General features: G+C 40.1%; 1 protein-coding gene across 6 annotated transcripts in view; it reads left to right on the top strand.

Annotated features, from left to right (window-relative positions):
- Positions 1 to 1,481: 1,481 nt before the first annotated feature.
- The window catches only part of LOC131677060 (afadin), a 178,558-nt gene continuing 161,653 nt past the window's right edge, over positions 1,482 to 18,386 (top strand). For 2 of the 6 annotated variants that reach the window (XM_058956598.1, XM_058956594.1), the window contains exon 1: positions 15,533 to 16,362. The gene's annotated coding sequence lies outside the window, so the exon portion shown is untranslated. Of the gene's footprint in view, positions 2,315 to 15,505; positions 16,363 to 18,386 lie in introns of those variants that run through there. The other 4 variants (XM_058956595.1, XM_058956600.1, XM_058956596.1 and 1 more) reach the window with 4 other exon arrangements.

Below are 18,386 nucleotides of genomic sequence, written 5' to 3'. Positions count from 1 at the left end.
GGAATCCTGAATTAATTCAGTATGGTTTCCATCTCAACTGTCAGATGCAAAGTCAAATCAAAGGTTTGTTTTCCTCGCGAAATACCTAGCCCCAATTAGTTTTTGCAGTACAAAATGTTTTTTTCCTCACGAAATAATTCGGTGCGTTCTCTTTTTAACGGGAATAGAAAGGCTTATGTTCAACCGATCTGTCAACAGCTGAACGTTCTGTGATTGTAATAATCACAGAACGTTCAATATTTGATTTTTTTCTGAAGATCTAGTTCGGTAATTGTAGTAAAAATTTACTGGACGCTTTCGGTACGTTCACACTTAATTTTGTTCTACCAATTCTCAGCTTTTTCACCAAGATTTATAATGTCGAGAAATCAGAAAGCAAAGCTTTTCCCTAATTTTCAGTACAAGTGACGTTTGTTTTGCTGAAACTCGGAAAATATTCTGGTTGCAGTTGAAAATCGAAATAGTGAACTTGCGCCTTTCGATTTTTCTCTTATTTTCAGCGTGCGAAGCTAAAGCGCAACTGGTGTAGGTGATTCTCTAACATATACACAAGATGCGCTTTAGTTGTCCACTCTGCAAACAGGGAAAAAACGAAAGGCGCAATTCAATTTTTCGATTTTCAACTGCAACCAGAATATATCGCTGAACATCAGTAGTTCATTGTCACTTTACTGAGACATCAGTTGAAATTTTTTACTGACTGTTCGGAAATTATAGAACTGAATTGGGTGTATGTAATCACTTTTTTTATTTTTAACAGAAGAAGTGGATGGTGTGGTCGTAATAATTCATTTTTATAAAAAAAATTTTTGTTATTTTGCGCACACAAAAGTGAATAAAAAGTTCAACTATACGTTACTTTAACATCAGCTTCACAGGACAAAATCAAAAACAGCATTATATAAATCAAAAGAAATCATCTTTCTAGAGTTCTAACTGTTTATGTAATAATAGACGAATATTCTTATTACAGTAAAGCAATCCGTGAAAACGGCAACTCTGTCGATACATTGCGGGCTGGCGAAATAAATTATAATCGAATGCGCGCAACCCCTCGTTAGAAAACATCACCACCCCATCACATCAGCTAATGTTTGTGACGTTCATCGTAGCTGCGCGCGCCGCCATCTTTGCTGCTGTCGGACTTGCGGCTTTCGTTTCTTCTGGCGGCTGCTAGCCGTACCAACGTAGAAATTTCAAGGTGGTGATTGTCCAGAGATGCCAGATTTGCAGACAAGTCTGCAAATTCGCAGACTTTTAATTTAAGCTGCAGATTTTTTCGATGACGCAGATATTTGCAGTTTTTTTAGTTTGGTTGCAGATATTTGCAGATTTTTTAGTTTGGATGCAGATATTTGCAGATTTTTGAATATAAAGGCTTTTGGTTACACTAGCTTTCCTGACATTTCTGTTCTTCCCAGACTTTTAAAATTATTATTGCAGACATTTGAAAAAAGTACCTGGCATCTCTGTGATTGTCAAACACGATTGATTTCAGACAGGAATCAAACTGATCTCCTTTGTTTTTCGTAAAATCTAATGTGAAAAACTTACCTATTTCCGCTGTATTCGTACCGCGATGTAGTGCGCGGTCAGCGCTTTCGTTTGCGATAGTTATTTGCCGGTTAGTGCGCGCGTTTGGTAGTGAATTTGGTGAAAATTCAGTGGTCAATTGGACGACGACATTCGATGATCGTTTTTTTGTGTGAAGTGTGTCTTCGCCTTCCTTTCGCGCATTCTCTCGCTCTTTATTTCGCCGTGTCCGCGTTTCCAGCTGAAAGGAGGTGAATAATAGCAGCAGCAACAACAGCACTCAAACCAAGCAGAAACATCAACAAGAAGTGGCAGAGAGAGAAAACAGCGAAATAAGCGACACAAAATTCCGTCACATACACACACGTTTAATTAATATCGTGTTAGTCCAGTGCATTGGAGCGGAAACGAGAAAAAAGGTGTTGTGTTTGAAGCCGTCAGTGGTGGCGAGTGAATGAAAAGTAAAATAATACAAAATAAAAAAAAGGTTCGTTGAAGAAAAAAGGTGTTCACCGAAGAAAGCAACAAAACAAAAGCTGTCTAGTTTTTTTTCTGGTGCGTTGAGCTACAAAATTCATACCTGCAGCAGCTAGCAGTACACACGGGGGCACCAGTGAAATTGTGTTTGTGTGCTAATTAGTGTTGGTGGTTTCGGGCCGCCAGTACGGTCGAGTGATTCGCGCACGATTCGCAAAACTGTTGGGCTTGTGGGGTGGATATACGCGATCCCGTGGTAGCACCAGCTCTGTTTGGAGGTTGAAGTGTGTACGAAATCAAGCAGGTAAAGGCAAAGGAAGAAATTTGCATTTCACATTGATATTATGTTTGGTTTACGGTTAATAAAGCGTCCTTAAAGGCTATTTTAATGCTACTCAAAACTCTTGAACTTATTTGGTAATTTGTAATTTTATTGAGAGCGACAATATATTAGTTTGCTACAATGATAAAAAAAATATGAGCTAAAATTCAATCTTTGTGGCTGTTTATGATTGATATTTTGAGGTCCCATTACGAACAAATTGTGAATAATAAGCATTCACACAATTTAGTAGATGTTACAAGTGAATCATGATTTTGGACAATGTTCTTGTTGATGTTGATAATATTTTTGATTACTGTTGGTCAGGGTGGTAGTAATTTGTTTGCGGTTCTTAAATTGGAAATCCACTGTATAGAAGAGCAACGATGCTCTTTAGTTGATAAACCCATGAGTGCATCCAATCACTCGACTTTATCCGCCCATTTTTTTTTGTTATCAACTATGTATAACTGGTTTTACTGTGCCGTCCATAACTGTTTGGTTTTCTTGCTGATTACAGGAAAATTTAGATTGAGAATGTTTCTCATGACTCACCACCTCGATTATAGGAACAATATTGTTAATTCATTGACGCGGATAAATGATGAACAGTGAATCTAGTTATATATGGTATCAAAATAACTGGATACACGCACTGCTTAGCATTGGACATCTGTACTCATCGTTAAGACAAGTAGGGAAACTGAGTGTCGGCAGATGTCCTCAAGGGTGTGTACTGTCACCACTGCTATGGAACCTAGTCACCGATGGTTTGTTGAGAAACCTAAATATCTGGATTTCGGACATAAGTATACCAGCGCTCACTGATTTACTTAATAGTCGATTGATCCGCTTCAGACCTAGGTGACCCAAGAAAAGATCAAGAAGAAGACAGAAGCGTAATCAATGCGAAATTTCAATTGCATCACTGACAATTTAGCACGTGTTATTGGGAGCATGATACATTGGACTAGACAAAATAGTGTACTTGACGTTACATACTTCGAGACAAACAAGCGCAAAATTTAGTCCTCCCGAGAAACAATGTTTACTTGGCAGATTGATGCATTTTGCAAATTTTAACTCGAGGGACGGACCGAAATCCGCTAAGTTGTAGCTATAATCTGCAGTCCTGTCAAACCGGCAACCGGACCACGGGTTGATGTTATGACGTCTTCGCCTTGACCGAGAGGTGGCTTGTCTACCGTACTCTGTCTCACCAGGTGTTGTGTTCAGCATTTGATGTCTACCGCTGTGACTGCAAAGCCCTTAACAGCCGTGAAACACCGAGTGGTGGTGTGCTTATTGCTGGTTATAATGGTATAAAGGCCACAGCGATCAGCGATGACCGGTGGGCAAGCTCCAAGCATATGTGGCTACCAGTGAAATTGGTCAATCACATTTTGTTTCTGGGTTTCTTGTATTTCCCATCTGATAGAATTTGTGATTCCAGTCCGAAGGATGTGCCTCTTTGATATTGTTATTCTGGGCGACTTAAAGTTACCTGGCTCGACGTGGTGCCCGCGTATGGAAGATATTTTTGGCTGATGGCAGATCCGTAGATTTTTAGAATGCGGAAAATACGGTTAGCAGTAAGTTGGCGGTACTATTCACAGCACACAGTGCTAAGAAATATGTTAAGGAACTTTGCATTGCTCCGTTTTGAATGAAGAAACATTTTGCCATTGTTTTAAGAATCGGGTTTACTGTGTTTATTACAATTATCAAGTTATAAAACAAAATGATTATAAGCAGGATCTTGATTAGTGCTGTTGAGTTTTTATATATAACAACTCAATATCCAACATTTTTCGGCCGAAAATGTAGCAACTGAGTATCGCTCATTGAGCGGATAGAGAAACCAACGTAACTGGCAATGTGAACAGCACGTCAGAGGTTCAGTGGCGCCAACGAAGCGATTTGTTCGATGAAGAGTGCCAAAGAGTGACGAACGAGAAGAATGCGGCCAGATGCTAGTGGTTGGTACACGCCTCAACAGAGAGCGATACAGGGAAGCGAGAAGTGCGGAAAAACGAATCCAACGCGAAAAAAAAGGCAGCACGAAAAAAGTGTGATTGCAGAAGCCCAAGAAAGCATGGACCGGAATGATATGCGGAGATTTTATGTCAACGGCGCGAGGCATAAATCAGCAGCGCCAGTGCAATGTGCAATGACTGAGAGGAAAATTTGCTGACAGACAAAACAATGGTGGCTGCCAGGTGGAAAGAGCGTTTCGAGGTTTTGTTGAATGTCGGAAGTAAAAGCGTATCTAGGAACAGGATAAACATTGAACATGACGGACAAGCTGTGAATCCAACAACAGTACACGAGGTTAAAAACGCTATACGTGAGCTGAAAACCGGTAAAGCTGCTGGAAAGGACGAGACTCTGGTTGAACTTCTCAAACACGGTAGTGAGCAGCTGCACCAAATAAATCACCGCATTATTCGAAGAATATGGACGGACGAAGAATTGCCCGTCTGTTGGCTGGATGGACTCATTTGCCCCATCTACAAGAAAGGGAACAGACTGAAGTGCGCTAAATACAGGAGTATATCTCTCTCCTGAACTCAGCCTACAAAATGCTGTCGCGTATCCTGTCTAGCAGACTGAGATCTTCGTGCCTTTTAAGAGGACGACAGCGAAGATGGGTAAAGAGAGAGGCAGGTCTGGTATGGAGGTAGTACTTGACGTGTTTGAAGTGGTCGAAGAATTCGTTTATCTTGGTACACTTGTGACTTGCGACAACGACGTTTCCCGAGAGGTAAACATGCGTATTGCAGCTGCCAGCAGGGCTTTTTGCGGTCTACGTAACCAGTTTAGGTCCCGTAACCTGCAAACGTCAACAAAATTTGCCCTATACATGACACTGAAGTCGCTCTTTATTAGTTACGAAGCGTGGATGTTGAGGAAAGCAGATAGGAGAGCATTCGGAGTCTTCGAGCGTAAAATGCTGCGGACAATACTCATCAGTTGTACCAAGTCTACAAAACTGCGGATATTGTTTAACGTAGATAAAATACGGCAATGGGCTGGTCATTTGGTACGAACGTCGGAAGAAAAAATTGCGAAAACAATATTCAGCAGGGAGCCAGAAAGAGGACGCCGACTTCTTGGGAGGCCACGAGCACGTTGGGTATACGCAGTGGGAGAGAACCTTAGATTCTGCGCGAAGAACTGGAAGGTCGCCGCCCAAGACAGACAAAGACGGAGCTCTACGGTACGCCTGCATTAGCGAGATGACGCTGTAGCCAACAAGGTACAAGTCAGATACGAGCTGTCTTGAAAACTCTTGACAAACATATGATTCGTTCTCCGTCAAGATATGCAAAAAAATCATTGCGCGCGATAGATCATCCGGAAAGTCTACACTCTCACATTCATGAATTAAAAAATCATATCTTGATCTTTTAGTTATAATTTTCCTGATGAACCACTCAGATTCGAGATCCCAAATTGTACTATACTAATCCGATATTCCACAAGTCTCCTCTTGCTTCGACGTGTCGAAGAACAAAGGATAGTTAGAAGAGTCATTTGGCATAAGGTCATTTGACATAACGGTTATTTGGCATAATGGTCATTTGGCATAATTTTGAGAATTGATCACACTGCAGGTCATTTGGCATAACGGTCATTTGGCATCATTTTGAGAATTGATCACACTGAAGGTCATTTGGCATATCGGACATTTGGCATAACGGTCAATTGGCATAATGGTCATTTGTCATAATTTTGAGAATTGATTACACTGAAGGTCATTTGGCATAACGGACATTTGGCATAATTTTGAGAATTGATCACACTGAAGGTCATTTGGCATAACGGACATTTGGCATAATTTTGAGAATTGATCACACTAAAGGTCATTTGGCATAATAGACATTTGGCATAACGGTCATTTGGCATAATGGTCATTTGGCATAATTTTGAGAATTAATTACACTGCAGATCATTTGGTTAACGGACATTTGGCATAACGGTTATTTGGCATAACGGTTATTTGGCATAATGGCCATTTGGCATAATTTTGAGAATTGATTACACTGAAGGTCATTTGGCATAATGGACATTTGGCATAACGGTCATTTGGCATAAAGGCCATTTGGCATAATTTTGAGAATTGATTACACTGAAGGTCATTTGGCATAACGGACATTTGGCATAATGGTCGTTTGGCATAATTTTGAGAATTGATCACACTGCAGGTCATTTGGCATAACGGTCATTTGGCATCATTTTGAGAATTGATCACACTGAAGGTCATTTGGCATATCGGACATTTGGCATAACGGTCAATTGGCATAATGGTCATTTGGCATAATTTTGAGAATTAATCACACTGCAGATCATTTGATTAACGGACATTTGGCATAACGGTCATTTGGCATAACGGACATTTGGCATAACGGTTATTTGACATAATGGCCATTTGGCATAATTTTGAGAATTGATTACACTGAAGGTCATTTGGCATAATGGACATTTGGCATAATTTTGAGAATTGATCACACTGAAGGTCATTTGGCATAACGGACATTTGGCATAATTTTGAGAATTGATCACACTAAAGGTCATTTGGCATAATAGACATTTGGCATAACGGTCATTTGGCATAATGGTCATTTGGCATAATTTTGAGAATTAATTACACTGCAGATCATTTGGTTAACGGACATTTGGCATAACGGTTATTTGGCATAACGGTTATTTGGCATAATGGCCATTTGGCATAATTTTGAGAATTGATTACACTGAAGGTCATTTGGCATAATGGACATTTGGCATAACGGTCATTTGGCATAAAGGCCATTTGGCATAATTTTGAGAATTGATTACACTGAAGGTCATTTGGCATAATGGACATTTGGCATAATGATTATTTGTTATAATGGTGATTTGGTATAATTTTTAGAAATGATTACACTGAAGGTCATTTGGCATAACGGTCATTTGGCATAAAGGCCATTTGGCATAATTTTGAGAATTGATCACACTGAAGGTCATTTGGCATAACGGACATTTGGCATAATTTTGAGAATTGATCACACTAAAGGTCATTTGGCTTAATAGACATTTGGCATAACGGACATTTGGCATAACGGTCATTTGGCATAACGGACATTTGGCATAACGGTTATTTGGCATAATGGCCATTTGGCATAATTTTGAGAATTGATTACACTGAAGGTCATTTGGCATAATGGACATTTGGCATAAAGGCCATTTGGCATAATTTTGAGAATTGATCACACTGAAGGTCATTTGGCATAACGGACATTTGGCATAATTTTGAGAATTGATCACACTAAAGGTCATTTGGCATAATAGACATTTGGCATAACGGTAATTTGGCATAATGGTCATTTGGCATAATTTTGAGAATTAATTACACTGCAGATCATTTGGTTAACGGACATTTGGCATAACGGTTATTTGGCATAACGGTTATTTGGCATAATGTCCATTTGGCATAATTTTGAGAATTGATTACACTGAAGGTCATTTGGCATAATGAACATTTGGCATAACGGTCATTTGGCATAAAGGCCATTTGGCATAATTTTGAGAATTGATTACACTGAAGGTCATTTGGCATAATGGACATTTGGCATAATGATTATTTGTTATAATGGTGATTTGGTATAATTTTTAGAAATGATTACACTGAAGGTCATTTGGCATAACGGTCATTTGGCATAAAGGCCATTTGGCATAATTTTGAGAATTGATTACACTGAAGGTCATTTGGCATAATGAACATTTGGCATAACGGTCATTTGGCATAAAGGCCATTTGGCATAATTTTGAGAATTGATTACACTGAAGGTCATTTGGCATAATGGACATTTGGCATAATGATTATTTGTTATAATGGTGATTTGGTATAATTTTTAGAAATGATTACACTGAAGGTCATTTGGCATAACGGACATTTGGCATAATTTTGAGAATTGATCACACTAAAGGTCATTTGGCTTAATAGACATTTGGCATAACGGACATTTGGCATAACGGTCATTTGGCATAACGGACATTTGGCATAACGGTTATTTGGCATAATGGCCATTTGGCATAATTTTGAGAATTGATTACACTGAAGGTCATTTGGCATAATGGACATTTGGCATAAAGGCCATTTGGCATAATTTTGAGAATTGATCACACTGAAGGTCATTTGGCATAACGGACATTTGGCATAATTTTGAGAATTGATCACACTAAAGGTCATTTGGCATAATAGACATTTGGCATAACGGTAATTTGGCATAATGGTCATTTGGCATAATTTTGAGAATTAATTACACTGCAGATCATTTGGTTAACGGACATTTGGCATAACGGTTATTTGGCATAACGGCCATTTGGCATAATTTTGAGAATTGATTACACTGAAGGTCATTTGGCATAAAGGCCATTTGGCATAATTTTGAGAATTGATTACACTGAAGGTCATTTGGCATAATGGACATTTGGCATAATGATTATTTGTTATAATGGTGATTTGGTATAATTTTTAGAAATGATTACACAGAAGGTCATTTGGCATAACGGTCATTTGGCATAAAGGCCATTTGGCATAATTTTGATAATTGATCACACTGAAGGTCATTTGGCATAACGGACATTTGGCATAATTTTGAGAATTGATCACACTGGCATAATAGACATTTGGCATAACGGTCATTTGGCATAATGGTCATTTGGCATAATTTTGAGAATTAATTACACTGCAGATCATTTGGTTAACGGACATTTGGCATAACGGTTGTTTGGCATAACGGTTATTTGGCATAATGGTCATTTGGCATAATTTTGAGAATTGATTACACTGAAGGTCATTTGGCATAATAAACATTTGGCATAACGGTCATTTGGCATAAAGGCCATTTAGCATAATTTTGAGAATTGATTACACTGAAGGTCATTTGGCATAATGGACATTTGGCATAATGATTATTTGTTATAATGGTGATTTGGTATAATTTTTAGAAATGATTACACTGAAGGTCATTTGGCATAACGGTCATTTGGCATAAAGGCCATTTGGCATAATTTTGAGAATTGATCACACTGAAGGTCATTTGGCATAACGGACATTTGGCATAATTTTGAGAATTGATCACACTAAAGGTCATTTGGCATAATAGACATTTGGCATAACGGTCATTTGGCATAATGGTCATTTGGCATAATTTTGAGAATTAATCACACTGCAGATCATTTGGTTAACGGACATTTGGCATAACGGTTATTTGGCATAACGGTTATTTGGCATAATGGCCATTTGGCATAATTTTGAGAATTGATTACACTGAAGGTCATTTGGCATAATGGACATTTGGCATAACGGTCATTTGGCATAATGGTCATTTGGCATAATTTTGAGAATTAATCACACTGCAGATCATTTGGTTAACGGACATTTGGCATAACGGTTATTTGGCATAATGGCCATTTGGCATAATTTTGAGAATTGATCACACTGAAGGTCATTTGGCATAACGGACATTTGGCATAATTTTGAGAATTGATCACAATAAAGGTCATTTGGCATAATAGACATTTGGCATAACGGTCATTTGGCATAATGGTCATTTGGCATAATTTTGAGAATTAATCACACTGCAGATCATTTGGTTAACGGACATTTGGCATAACGGACATTTGGCATAACGGTTATTTGGCATAATGGCCATTTGGCATAATTTTGAGAATTGATCTTACTGAAGGTCATTTGGCATAATGGACATTTGGCATAATGATTATTTGTTATAATGGTCATTTGGTATAATTTTTAGAAATGATTACACTGAAGGTCATTTGGCATAACGGACATTTGGCATAACGGTCATTTGGCATAATGGCCCTTTGGCATAATTTTGAGAATTGATCACACTGAAGGTCATTTGGCATAACATACATTTGGCATATCGGACGATTGGCATAACGGATATTTGGCATAACGGAATCTTGGCATAGTTTTGCTAAGCGATCTCACTGAAAGTCATTTGGCATAACATACGAATGTGTAGTTTATCAGGCAAATGACCCATAAGGTTAAAACTGCACTAAGCAATAATAATAATAATGTGTTATCTATTACCCGATATTCATTATATTTCGAGTGAATTTTTAACATTTATAACTGATTTTGCCTTCTTTTGAATATGAACAGTTCTTTTGAGTTTCGTTTTTGAAATTTGTGTGCTTGTTTATTCTTGCAATTATGGATTCCTTGCTATGACATACGTTTTAGTAAAGTATAGTGTAGAACTGCGCTCCACCCGACGTATGTTTTGTTTTGGCTATTATTATTATGATCGCCAATGAGTTTTGGTTTTCCATACATTGTTACAATAATTAATATTATCCTTAAGCTTTCATCAATTCGGTCAGCAAATAAATTATTGTTATACAGCGCAGATTCGTTAATCGGGTCACGATCTCGCCCCAACTAACGAACACGATTCGCTAGTAGCGAACACCCTATCTAACGAGCCCCCAACTAACGAATTTGCGCTGTACTGAAGAAGCTTATTGGATAAATTCAGCAACTGCTTCTCCGCAAAATTGGTCTGATTCTGCAAAAGTAAAGTTACGTCAACATACAAACGCTCGAGTCCTTCGCGTTCATTCACGCGCACCTGCGCCCCTGATCTTGCAAACAGGATAATGCCCAGATGACTAAGTGAAAGTGTTAGCACTTATAAATTCGCAAACGCGGTCTCAAGAGTGAATCTACCAACGCCCGCGTTCGCGCGCGGTTGCGTCCGTCCGCGGTTGCGTCCGTCCGCGCGCGTTGCGTTTATACTCTCGGCCTAGGTAAATTATTCAGGCTGGAAAAGTTCATATTCTGCATTGTTCGAAAGATAAGGTATCAAAATTTGAAAAAAAAATCTGATCTGGCAAGCAATTTGTGAATGCAGTTACTGGGCGCACTCTTTGATGAAATCAGACTCTTCTGCCCAGACAGATGTATCTGAAACGGCTCTTGTTTTTCCTAAAAGTTCATCTAGTTTTGATTTAGCAGTATTTAACACGGTTTTATCAAAGACAAATAAATGTTATGTTTCTCGAGGGTTAGAGCTCCACTAAGGATTAAAATTTAATCACTCATTAACCGTTATGTGTCTGGCAGGATCCCAGGTATATCCTTATGTTTCAATCTATGAAATACCCCCACGGTGAGCAAGATGAGTAAATCAAAATACAAAGGGCGCCCACTAAAGGAAAATACTGTCGTGATCCGCATTACAAAAATTCGGAGAAGACCCACAGTGCGCCAGGTGGAATAGTTGTTTAAGATGAAAATGGACCTTGATCTTACGTTAGTGACACACCTCCAGCTTCATCATACAAAAAATGTGGTACTGATAAAGCTCAATATGCTAAGCGATGCGGCACTCTTTGCAGCGTTGAGCAGCACGTAACACGACGTCCAATACGACACCACTAAATCAAGATTCCCGTTTATATTGTCAAGGATCTCGACATCCTAGGTCCATGCCCTCAGTTGGACCAATAAAAAATGACAGTTATAACCACTAGACAGCACGTACCATGGTGACATGACCTTGAACTCTAGTGATATAGAGGAACTCTTCTAGCATCGAAACAGTGCATCTAAAATTAAGTATCAGGTTCACGCGAAATGCACACGTCCATAAAATAGAATTTATACACACAAAGCTACATACACGTTACCACAGGCGACATATAAAAGCCCACGCAATCGAACACGTTAACGTGCAAACGCTCGAGCCCTTGGCGATGATACACGCGATCGCGAAGTCCCTATGCCGCCCCCACATATTTGAACCGTACAATGAATATCACATTCAATTGGCCTTAACCAGTGTTTTAGTGGGTGACATTTCCCGTCTTGTCTACAATTGTAGTGAGTGATTCTAACAGCTCCAGTAGAACAACTCTAAAAAAAAAACAATATGAAATGGACCATACTTTTTACCTTAATCTGTCCACATGTAACAAATGTAAGCTATGGAATATATATTTCAAATGAATTGAAGACATTCGATTTTGCGTGAAAAATCATGTGAACAGAAAATACTTGTGGGTCAATGGAGAACAGTGAGTCTAGTTATGTAAGGTATGCAAACTAGGCTCGATGGAACTACCCAAGTCAATCTTGGACATCACATACATTTGAAGTAACATCAGATGTTGCTGCAAGCTGTTCTCAATCGCTATTCGGCATTTTTCGCGTTACCATCCGCGTTACGGCTTAGTAAGGTCAAACTGGTGTCTAAGGGGATCAATTGAGTTTGTCTGGCGTTTTCTTGATGGTCATATCATTAGCGTTTCTGCGCTAGAATCGACAGACAGCCTTAGTTGATTATGGGATTAGGGAATATATTTAATGTGATAAATAATGTCTTTTTCGCTTCAGATAGTTGATATTCGAGCCAGTAGAACTCCTTGAGCGTCTAATATACGAGTCCCGACGGAAATTGAGGATTCGATAAAAGAGATCTCTTCTATGAGGCGGTAAACGAGTTTAACAAGATGTAATGAGACACTTACTACTATTGAAATGAAATCTGTAAGTAGCACTAAGAAAACTCTTAATTTCAGGCATGGAACGTGATAGCACTGGGCCCGTGGCCTTCGACTGGCATGGTCCATACTCATTGGTTCGGAAGTCTTCTTGGCTGGTTGGTAGATATGTGCTACTACTTGCAAGTTGATCAATTCGCTTAGATGAAGCACATGTAGATCCTACTAGTTGTCGACTCTTTTGGCCGTGGGTACGCGGCTAGTTCAAGAAATGAGTGCAGGACTGGCACCTAAGAGATAGTTGATTACAAAGTTATGACACGACGTTACCCGCTCTAAACATGTGCCAAATAGTATGTATGCCTGTATTCGTGTAGGTGTATATATAGGAGCAATGTATCCCTGAGCAACATGGAAGGACAGCCTCTGAGCCGCCAAACGGTTATGGGAAGCTGGGTGCGCGGTCATAGATGTGACCACAAAGCACTGCACACACTGTCAAGTGCAACGGTGAGAAGGTAGGTGTACAGTTAATGCACATAGGTTGCAGAAATAGGTTGTTGAGACAGCCCGATTGGACACTGATAAATAACAAAAAAATCATGTGAACAGAAAATACTTTGAAGTTACATGATGGTTGCGGTAAACTCACGCGAATACTGATATTAAGCGGACCCTACACGAGCATAAATATTGACAATAAACCAATAATTGATCAATATATTGATGGTATAAGGACATTATGAAAATATTGATTCAGTAGAATTCAAATGGGATTGACGGATTGAAGCAGTCTTGTCAATATTTTTATTGACAATATTCATGTCTCGCGTAGGGTCCGCTTTAAACACAACGTAAAGTTTTTTTCTCACGACACCCATAGACGCATCAGATAGGTTTGTTGACGTTTTATCCCTTTTGAGTTAACTTCTCATGTGTCTTCCGATACTTTGCAGAGAGTAAGAAATGAGGCAAAATCAGCGAGCACCTGTGGCTCTGTCTAGTAGAGGGGTCCGAGCCTGCCGAGTGAACAGCTTGAGATAAAATCAATGACCTTTCCTGACGAAGCAAAATTATCTTTTAAAGATAAGCTCGTGTTTGAACAAAAATTCATAATTATATAACTTAGTAGAAGCACAGAAAAAAAGATAGAGAAACTAAAATTCAAAAAAAATGAGATGCCACCAACTAAAACATATCGTTATGCCATTGTGATACCACTGGTTCAAGTGGCAAAGTTTTTTGTGATGTAACTCATGAACCCCGTTATCTGACGAACTAGAGTACCGATTCCGAATTCATTGGCAAATGATAGAAGTCAACAGAAGGAATAAAAATCCCCATCTAATTCTCAGTTCCAATAAACGGAAACAAAAATTTCCTAATATTGCTCAATTCGACGGTTCGTCAAAACAGCCCATAATTTATGCGTCACGCAAGACCGGCTGCAAGCGGACAACGTCAAAAAACGTTATTTCCTACTAAAATATGGTTCCAAAGCAATTCAACCGCACAATGTAAGCACCACCTAAAGGAAAACACTCGCGGGGAACTCTTTCGTACCCTTTACTTGCGAAAACTTGCGACCTCTTCCCTCTCTCTCTCGCTCCTGCACCACCGACCGCGCCGGTGTAATTACCCCTAACGGCGGCATCCTCTCTAGGTTACCGCCGGCTATAGAAGGCGGTATCCCGGACGACACCGTACGCAAGCTGGCCGCTGTGCAATCGACTAAACAAAGTCACAAATACCGACACAGCCGAAAGAATTCCCATTTATTGTATCCCCATCATCATCATCATCATCATTTGCCGTCATTATTATTACTATACACTGCTCCCTTTCTTTCTTCCTCTTCCTCCGGAGCAGATATAGCGGCATGGCTGGCTGCTAGGTCGTCCAACTAATTCTACAGCCAGTCAGGCTGATCGAGTCGAGCCTCGGTTAAAAGTCTTCCCGACTAGTTTGGCACGCAGTAGGAGCCAAGGAGGGCGGTAGCGAGGCAGGTAGACACGTGAAAAGAGAGGGCGCAAGCAACAAGCAGTCAGCAAGTTCCCGTAACAATAATAACAACATGTCTAGAATCCATGACGCGTGACTATGTACGGATGGCGATGGTTGGCTGAGTGACGACGGAACCATTCCGTCCTCAATTGGTGGTTGTGTTGTAAGGGAATGTGCAACGAACAAGAACGTTGTACCTCGTAATCAGTATCCTCGTCGTTCGTTCCCGGTACCTAGTAACCAGGTAGTGTTTGTATAACACTTGTTTCCCCTTCAATAAAACTGGAACCTGCCCCGTGGATAGCCAGCCTACATCGCTACGCTTAGGGATTCGACGGTGAAGGTCATTCGAAGCGAATTTAACGGCAGGTAACCTCAACGTCACAGTCATCCCACAATTCCGGCAGTCCCTGTTGCTGTTTTGTGACGGTAGTTAGGGGCAACGACAGTGTGATATCGGTACCTTCGCTTCACGTTTACACGTAAACACTTACACACACTAGCTAGAGTGATGTAGTTGTGAAACTTACGGAGACACACGCCTAAAGCCTGAAGTTGTCACGGGCGCGGTGGTAGGCTCTGTTGCCTGCCTCAGCTCAGCGTACATATGTGAGAGTTATGTTTTCATACCTTTCGAAGAACTGCGTTGCGTTTGACGTTGTGTCGTGTCGAGGAATTAGTGTCTGTCGTGTTGCGTCTCCAGTTAGTCGTTTTGTCTTTGCTAGTGACGATCGTCGCGAAGATTTTGCGCTGCCTGCCACCGCCCAACGGTATTCCAAGGATTGATTCCTCATCTGGTGATCGTGTGTGTTGTGTTTATTATCAGCTATTGCCTGTTATTGATGACCACCTATATAGATATTGGAATATAAGTGCCTAATTGTGAAAACCTGCAAAATGTCCGGATAAACGAAAAACGAACGGAATGCAAGGTGTTCGTGTAGTGAGTCAACGAGCAGTGAGCAGCAAGTTTGCGATGACCTCATACTGAACCTGCGCGGGGAGGTCTGATGATAATGGAATAGCGATTCGAAATACAAGGTGAAGAGGTAGCACACATGCAGAGAGTGGTGATCTTGGATCGGAGCCTGGCAAACAGGTGTGACGAAGGCAAAAAGTGTGCAGTGAAGTGACGTGCTGGCGAGAAAGAGTGAGAGAGAGAAAGAAAACCAGTGAGATATCCAGATTGCAACAAGGTGATAATCGTGTATTTTGCCAATTTGTCTTGTCTTGGCGGGCAACAGTGCGGGAAGGCAACGTTTACCGCGAAGAAGTTCCGCGAGGAGTGCGCGCATGTGTGAATGTATTAATTGGATTATCGTTACAGTTTTTGTTCCGTCTGACTGTGGATACGGTACAAACTCTCAGCAACGTGAAGGCATAAATTTGCATGTTTTTTGTGTTCGTACGTTTTACGCTGGGCTTCTGTTGCTTTCCTGGTTCGGTCGGCTGCCCTTCTTCCCGTCTGCCAGCGAGTGTGCCGCCACCGGTTTTTTTTTCTGCAGGTTTGTACTGGGAACTGGTTCACTGTCGTTCTTGCATTGACTGCTTCTTCCATGCCTTTTCTTTTCCTCTGCCTGCATTATCTACACGGGCGTCAACAGGCGTGCACAACGGTTTCATGTGCCATGTATGTGTAGAGGAAAAATGTCAGTTTCCTTTCCCGGGCACTTCTTGCCTTGACTAATCCATCAATGAAGACGATGACCTACCGATTACGCTGCTAGCGGTTGGTTGAATACTGCCAGCCGTTCTCTTCTGGACAATGGCCACAATGTAGTAATTGCCATCAGGAACAGTGCTTATTGTTCAGGTGAATTTGCACAATTTACTTGGATTATTTGAGCAGCTTTGCGCTCCGGGTGGTAGCTAAATTGTTACTGTTTCAACAGGAGCTTTCTCCGCGATTTACGTCAAGCGACGAGTTTCGTCTGAGGTGTGTCTAATTTAGTTTTTTTTTATTAAGTTGCTTGTGGTCTGAATTATTTCATTTTAAGGCGTTTATTCGATTGGAAACTTATTTTTCGGAACATCGCTTATCCACTCTAGCATCAAGCCAAGTATGAGCTCACTTTGTTACTTCCTCCTGGGGACATGGATCTTATAAAAATAAGTATGGTTGAAATAAATAAAGAAGCATTTCCCTAAAATACCCAAAAAAACTGGGGTCTTTAAAATGGGATAAACTCACGAGATCATTTTCATAAAATAGCTTTAACTCCCAAGAAATCCATTTAATCCATCGGCAAACCCTGATAAACTACAGCCGATTGTAATCACAGTTCATGTGAATAACAATAAACGGACTATTAAACTACCATAAATTCTACCATGCACCGGGAAGTAAATAAAATAAACCAGCGGTTCTCAACCTTTTTTGTATCAAGGACCGCTTCGAAATCACCCTGGGTTGTTGCGGACACCTCGGTTTACCATCGATTTTTAATACTTATTTTAATTATATTTGATACGATTCAATGCGTTAGCTTTCATGTTTTAACATTACGTAAAAAAATAATAACACAAATTTACTGCGGGCAGGTGAGTCCTGTGCATGCAGCTTGCTGCTACTTGTTTAGAACCTTTTTCTTGGCGGAAATGCATTAGCTGTGTTATCAATCATAACTTGGGAGTAGGGTTGCCAGTATTTTTCAAAGAAAATCTGAAAGTGTAACCAAAAATATCTGACAGTGACCTCAAAATTATCAAAATTTGGCATATATTTTGGTGTTCATAGAACGTGTATTAATCGATTTTGGATAATATGACCCACGTTTACAAAATTTGTGTGTAAACACTTCTATAATTTGAAAATCTCGTAGAATGAAAGATTTGTCTTTTTGCTGGAACCATAGAAAAACTTTGGTTGTGCTAGATAAACCTGACACAGTGTCATCTCCGCTAGGGTGAACCGTAAAATTCAGAATATCTGGATAAACCTGGCAAAACTTAAAAAAAAAACTGGCAAAATGTCTGGCTTGAACGAAGGTCTGTTCAGTTAGAAAAAATCTGGAAGATTCCAGATAAATCTAGAACATTGGCAACGCTGCTTGGGAGACAGTCCATTTGCCTTCTCTTGCGGTATTATTCATGTCCGTTTCTTAATCGGTACAGATTTCATGATGTTCGATGTCAGAAGTTCTTCTTTGTTCTGTGCTCTTATGAGTCGCTGTTGTAAATCCGTCTTCATCGGCATTTGTTGTGCTGGTTGTTGGTTTGGAGACACTGGACCAATCGTTGCCATTTCACTGTTGGTGCTGGAAGTTATTTTGGATATGTAAAGCGCACCAACACCTACATTTGATGGTGGCAGTTTTTGGTATTGGTTGTAACAGGTTCATTCTGGCTTTCTGCAATGCGCCATCTGGTTACAAAACTGGCGCACAGGAATCTGACCACGGTAGGTGTACAGCGGTATTTGCCAACTGCATTTTAACAACACGAACGTCGTTGGGGATGCCACTAAAAATATTTGCTCATTTGTAACGGATTCCATTTCGCTGACATAAATCTTTTATTGTGGTTGGTC

This window comes from Topomyia yanbarensis, chromosome 1 (genome assembly GCF_030247195.1).
Source record: "Topomyia yanbarensis strain Yona2022 chromosome 1, ASM3024719v1, whole genome shotgun sequence".
Taxonomy (NCBI): domain Eukaryota; kingdom Metazoa; phylum Arthropoda; class Insecta; order Diptera; family Culicidae; genus Topomyia; species Topomyia yanbarensis.
This window is presented reverse-complemented; position numbering and strand designations above follow the sequence as displayed.